Source organism: Podarcis muralis, chromosome 1 (assembly GCF_964188315.1).
Source record: "Podarcis muralis chromosome 1, rPodMur119.hap1.1, whole genome shotgun sequence".
NCBI lineage: Eukaryota > Metazoa > Chordata > Lepidosauria > Squamata > Lacertidae > Podarcis > Podarcis muralis.
This window is the reverse complement of record NC_135655.1, coordinates 74,173,414-74,180,016: the sequence shown is the minus strand read 5'-3', so window position 1 is coordinate 74,180,016 and position 6,603 is coordinate 74,173,414. Positions and strand designations below refer to the sequence as shown.

Sequence of the window (6,603 nt, the reverse complement as noted above, 5' to 3'; positions counted from 1 at the left end):
GAAGCATGTATGCTACCTTGTGTTCCTTGATGGAATATGGGATACAGACGTAATTCATTTTTTTAGAATTTTATTTTATATAATATTTTGAAAGGAAGCTGGCGAGTAAAACAGTGAAGTGACCAACTGCCACTAGTTGAAATGTGATCATTTGACAGTATGTCCAGAGCATCAGTTAGATGTAGTAGTGACCATTTTAGGTCAGAAGCCAAGCTTCAGAATGTCTCTGTTGTGGATATTTTGATCTGGAAAGCCAAACTGTGTCTCTCTGGCAGGGCTGGCGCTAGTACTATGAGGCAAAGTGAGATAGTCATCCTGGGCAGCGTATTTTGGGGGCAGCGGGGGCAAGCTGTGGTGCTGAATAAGAGAGCTGTGGGGTCCACCCTGCACTCCCCAAGCTTATTGGCTGCCTTCAGGTGCAGCTTAGGATACTGTCCTCTTGTCAGTGTTATACAGTAAATACATTTAAAGTGCCCCCAACAATCATGGGAACTGTAGTTTACCCCCTGAGAGAGCTGCAATTCCCAGCACCCTTAGCAAATTAGAGTTCCCAGGTTTCTTTGGGTGGGTGGGAATAACTTTTAAATGTACGGTGTGTACAATCAATTGCCAGTCTAATCAGCTTCCGTAAGTGGAACAGGAGAGGCAATGGGGCAGGGTAGGTGCCAGCGTATCCTTTACCTCAGTCAGGCAACAAAATTATCTTGGGCTGGCTCTGCTGCTACCCCACCCCTGGTTCCGCCGAGCTTGTGATATGGTTTGCAAAGCTGGTTTGCCCTAGCTTGCTAGAGCAGTGTTGTTTCTGACGTAGTTCAAGCACTGGGACTCCTCTAATTTGTCATGGAAACTATGTATTTCCTGAGTGTGCACACTATACCTTTAACACCCATTCTTTCCCTCAAAGAATTCTGGGCATTGCAGTTTCCCCCTCACAGAGGTACAGTTCCCAGCAACCCTTAACCAACTACAGTCCCCAGAATTCTCTGAGGGATAAGAATGCGCTTGAAAGGCACACAGTCTTTTGCCTCGGACCTTTTCGAAGAATGCATCTGCGTGGCTTCTTATGTGCACAGCCTGTAGCGTGGTCAAGACAGGAACCATTAATGGGCTTTAAAATAGCGTAGACAACTGAAGAGCACCAGGCTCCACTCTTCACCACCCCAGCCACCAGCTCCTTGGCGCTGGACCTCCTTCTTTAAATTGTGCTTGCTTGCTTGGGTTTATAAATATAGAAACCTAAGCTATACGATGCCCCCCCTCCAAACTTGCCCCTCCCATCTCAGCCTGGTGCAGTTCCTTCAGCTGCTCCTATACTTGGTATGACCTTTTCCCATCTCTTCCCCACCCCCTTCCCGGCCCTCTCCCTTTCCTTGCTCTTTTTCTCCCCAGTGTTGTGAGCCTGGTGGCCAATGAGCTTCTCCAGAAGATCAAATGTCCCTATAACAGGAGGACTTAATCGCCTGGTGGAGTTTGCAGACCCCGCAGCCTTTCTCCCATTCGGCAGAAAGCTCCTTGCTTCTCACAGCAGCTCCCCCCTCTCAGGTAAGGAGGAGATTCAGGCAAAGGGCGTAGCTCTGTGCGAAGGGGACCCAAAAGGAAGAGCAGGTGCAAACCTCCGAGAAAGGAGTTCAGGGAGTTGTGGGCCTAGCATAAGGCTGCGTGTGCCGTTGCGTTCTTTTCTGCAAAACGTTCTGGGTTCTGTAGTTTAAGGCAGAGGTTGGAGCTACAGGGTGGGGCAAGCCAGGTTTTTTGCCCCTTGTGAAGCCTCCATAGGGGCGCCACTGAGGCTCCCCACCTGTGTGTGTGTGTACGCATGGGTTGTGTGTGCCCAACTGGGTCTTTGACCTGGGTGAAGTAAGGCCAGCTGGGAATTGTAGCTTTGTGAGGGGTGAGCCGTAGTGGTCAGAATTCTTTGGGGGCTTGGAAAGTGCTTTAAAAGTTATAGTATGTAAACATCCTAAGTCCATGTCTCGCGGTCATTTCCCTGGTGGGCCTACCATTTTTCTTACCTCTTTTGAGTGGGGCTTGCTTCAAGGTTGTACTAAAAAGCAGCAGCAGTCCATGACAGATAGATAGATAGATAGATAGATAGATAGATAGATAGATAGATAGATGATAGATAGATAGATAGATAGATAGATAGATAGATAGATAGATAGACGATAGATAGATAGATAGATAGATAGATGAGGGAGGGAGGGGGAGCATTTCAAAAGTGGAGCCTAAAAGTGAGGACTATGTGGCCTTGGAAGTTGTCAAGGAAAGTATATCTCATATACACCAGGCTTCCCCAACCTGTCGCCCTCCTGATGTTTTGGACCACAATGCCTGTCAGCTCCAGTTTGTATGGCCATGGTGGCTGCAGTGTGATGGCTGTTGTAGTTCAAAACATCAGGAGAGCACCACTAGGTTGCTGTACACAAAGCTCTCAAAATCTTCCAGTGGTTGTATTAATCTCTGCTGATAATGCTGCTCCAGGTGCAGTTTTCCCTCACAGCTTGAATTTAGCTACAAAGGGGAGATAGAAGTTAGGGTAGAGATAGATAAAAGTAAGCCTTTTATGTCAAATGAGGTAGCCATTGAAAAGGAGAGCAGTCTCAGAAGGCTCTGGAAATAAAAGTGAATACTAATTAGTACAGCTTTTTGGCAAAATCCCATTGACTTCAAAGAGTTATAGTGGCATGGTTTGGGATTGTTTTAGTTGTGGACTCAGTGTGTCAAACGTGATGGGAGTTCAGTTGAGAGATGAAGTGATATTGAGTCTCACGGCCTGGCAGCTGTTCACACATTGCATGCACTGGTTATTCCCAAGTCTACTGGCGAAAATGTAATAAATGTTATTCACTTCCTTGAAAAGTAATGCTGGACTCCAGGAATGCAAAGTATATGGTTTATAAGGAAACATGTTACACTTATTATGCAGTTCCCACAAACTGGATGAAAAAGTGTGAATCTGAATAGTTTTGGGCTGACTAGGATTTGTTAGGATTCTTCAGTTTGCATATGCCTGCCAAGTTGCTACAAGCAGATCAAACCTGATGGGGATTGCAAGGGACTAAATTAAATATATAGTTGCCATATTGGAAAACAGTGGCATAAAAATTCTTTGGCAGGAAACAGGCCTAAGCATAAAATGACTGAGGAATCAATGAATGACCCCTTTTGAGTAGAAGCGTATCAGTAGCATGTTTGTTGTCATGGCTGAGGCTGCAAGCTTACCTCATTGAAATCTCTGGGACTTACCTGTGAGCAGGTGCATATAATTAGGTTGTTTCTCAATCTTCACAAATGTTGGGGTCATTTTGATTAAGAGCATACCAACAGTTAATTAGTGTATTGTTTTTTTCCCTTCACCATATACGGAGAAAGAGACACTTGCTGCTCCCAAAAAGGAATGGGTGGGGAGAATGAATCCAAAGCTCTGCTTTCCTACACTGAGATATGATTTTGGTCAGCGAGGAAGTTGCCTGAAAATAGCCGGGCTGTGTGATGACACAGGACGAAGAATCAGTGCTTCCTTCTAGAGGCTGCTTCAAACCACTCTGCATGGCAGCCTCTGCCCCCAGATGGCAAGTCATTTTGTGCACAGCAGCTCACAAGGTGGATTGGATAACTTTCTCCATGCCACTGCAGGCCATTTTTGGCTGTTTGAGCTGCGATGGAGAACATTGCCACACGAGGACTCCCACGTGTGGCAGCCATAATCTGGGAATCAGCCCACAACAAGTGGACTAGAATTTCTCCCTTGCTTTTCCAGAAGTACAAGGTCCAGTGCACCACCTCTGGTCTCCCCTGCCACTCTCACCTTCTGAAGCACTAGCGATCAAACTGTGTGTTCATCACAATTTAGGTTTGGGCCACATTGACTGGCTACTCTCAAATATAAGCAGCAACTTTTTCTATGGTCTAGGGTGCAGCAATCTTGTGTGCATGTCTGAACATGTTATCTGACAGACACCAGAATCTTTTCCCCCTTAAACCGGGGAAGGCCTACGGGATCTACTTTTTTCCACCCCTCACTAGAATCTCAAATCTACCAATTGGAGCCTGGTGCAAAATATGTATATTTAGAATTGGAGAATTTGTTTTGAGTACCAGAATGGAACACAAAAATTCCACACAAAATCCACTCAAACTTCCAGTATAATTTTGGATGGAGTGGTGGTGCGGGGGAGTATTCATGTTGCTGCGATTGTGAAATAATTGGGGGTCAGAAATCCTTGCTGACTGATTGTGACCTTCCAGGAGATCTATATCTACCCTTTGCCCTGCTCTGCATAGACCAGCCAATCTGCTCTTTTCTTGCATTATCATGAGCTAACTTGTCATTGGACTATTTCCCCCCCATGTGGAAGATTCTGCTTTCCTGACCATATACTCCTATCTATCTTTGGGTTGAAATCCTTTGCACATTTGAGACTAACCCCTCATTGATTTTAATGGGACTTACTTCTGAGCAGATACACAGAGGATAATGCTGCAAACCTGCAGTTATTTTTATTCAAAGCTTCATGTTTTAAAGGGGAAATTCTGTGGCTCGCGGATGTTTAATGATGAAACGGTCACATTGAGATAGAGTTTGGCTGCCGTTTGGTTTATGTAACCCCTTAGCGTATAGCCATCCATAATGTGTTTTCCTGATGCATTTATTTGCGCGGAGAGAAAGTTTGAACAACACCTGTGACGCCTTCTGCTGCCAGATCCTTAACAGAAATGTCACAAAGCAGTCCAGCAGAGGGTGCAGCTGTGTGGAAGGGGATCAATAGGCCAGGTTTCCGAGTCTTTCTTATTCTTAGCTGACTTTGCTTGGTTTGGAAATGAGCAGAAGCATGAGAGACCAGCAGCACAGATGGATGGGATTAGGAACGAGCAGCTTGGGCTGTTGCTTCTTACTCTCAGAGTGTTTTTAACTCCGGCTGTTGGAGTCTTGGTCCCAAATATAGAATCGCATTGCCACCATCTAAATGGCTACAAAGAATTTCTACTGAGACAGGGCAAGGAAGAAAATGCAGGGAGTGTAAAGAAATATGTCCTAGATGGTTATCGGATAAGTCAGATTGACTAGATATTCTGCCAGGGGAGTGGATCTATCTGCCAAATGATAGGTGGTGGCCCTGACAGTTGCTTCGTGATTTTCTCGTGCCAGCAACCCCCACCCCCGCCTCAGACTTCTAGCTTTACCTGCCAGGTCTGCTCTCCAGTGCATGCCCATTTTCTTTCTCTATCTTCCTCTCATCATCTTGCCGCCTCACCTCCCTTGTATGGCCAAGGAGAGGGAATGATTGATAGGAGGAAGGCTATTTTCATAAATGGCTTCTGAGGTGTGAGGGAGTGAATTCAATCTATCAAGGGGAAGATGGGTACATTCTCAGCTGTTAAGAAGCTCCGGAGGAGATGGGGACTGCGCTTTTAAAGCCAAGAGTTGGAATAGATTTAGGCCGAAAGGAACATATAGTTCAGAGCAGGAAGCAGAGACGGGCCTGGGGATTTATGTGACAGAATCATGATCCACTTTGTCTCATTCAATTTGGCTCCATTTCGAGCATTTATTTATAACTTCTGCAGTTCTGCACCGGGGAGGGTGGACCTTACAGAGGGGTTTTTTTCGGGGGGGGGGGGGGTTCTTTGAACTGCAAATAAGGTGTGCCTTCCTGGTAACTATTGTAGTATCGATTCTTTTGCTATTGACAGAATCATTGAAAGTTTTAAAGTCATGCAAAACTGTACTACTGCTAATAATACTACTACAGCAAACTGTCCTAAAAGGATAAAGGCCATGGGGTGAGAAATCTGTGATTTGGCCTTTTTGACCCAGCTTTTTCTTTTTCTTTTTTTGGAAATAATTCAAAGCAGCTTTTGTGGGCTCTGATACTGATGAGAGCATGGGGGGGGGGGAATGCAGGTATAATACAAATGCCTCTCTCTTCCTCTCTGTTCCCTTCCCCTCTTTCTGGTGTGGCAAGAATAGTAGCTTGAGAAGGCAGTTTAGTTTAGGTGGTGGTTTAAATATCCCCTCCAATCAAAGTGGGAATTCTTTTGTAACTACAGTGATACCTCAGGTTACATATGCTTCAGGTTACATACGCTTCAGGTTACAGACTCTGCTAACCCAGAAATAGTGCTTCAGGTTAAGAACTTTGCTTCAGGATGAGAACAGAAATCAGGCTCCGGCGGCGCGGCGGCAGCAGGAGGCCCCATTAGCTAAAGTGGTGCTTCAGCTTAAGGACAGTTTCAGGTTAAGTACGGACCTCCGGAATGAATTAAGTACTTAACCTGAGGTACCACTGTATTACTGTTCTTTTGAAAAAAATGAGAATCCATTTATGAAACTTCCATATCTCATCTAGTTTTGGCTCCAAGTCTTCTACTGTCTCCTGAAGATCAGCAAATTGGGATGTCTGATAAATCAGGATAGGGAATACATTCCAAAGACTGTCCTACCACAAGTTGTCTATAAGATGAAATGTCGGGAGAATTAAGAACAGAGTTTATTTTGAACCAGGCTCCTTAGGACTTTGAAAGAAGGCAGATCTACCTTAGATATTGAAACTGGTCCCCCTCAGGAGCCCTGAGGGTGGGCAGCACTTATCTCATAGGGTGGGA

General features: G+C 45.3%; 1 protein-coding gene across 10 annotated transcripts in view; it reads left to right on the top strand.

Annotated features, from left to right (window-relative positions):
* Positions 1-1,404: 1,404 nt before the first annotated feature.
* The window catches only part of TNNT3 (troponin T3, fast skeletal type), a 42,800-nt gene continuing 37,601 nt past the window's right edge, over positions 1,405-6,603 (top strand). For 9 of the 10 annotated variants that reach the window (XM_077931409.1, XM_077931406.1, XM_077931399.1 and 6 more), the window contains exon 1: positions 1,406-1,542. The gene's annotated coding sequence lies outside the window, so the exon portion shown is untranslated. Of the gene's footprint in view, positions 1,543-6,603 lie in introns of all 10 variants that reach the window. The other variant, XM_077931397.1, reaches the window with a different exon arrangement.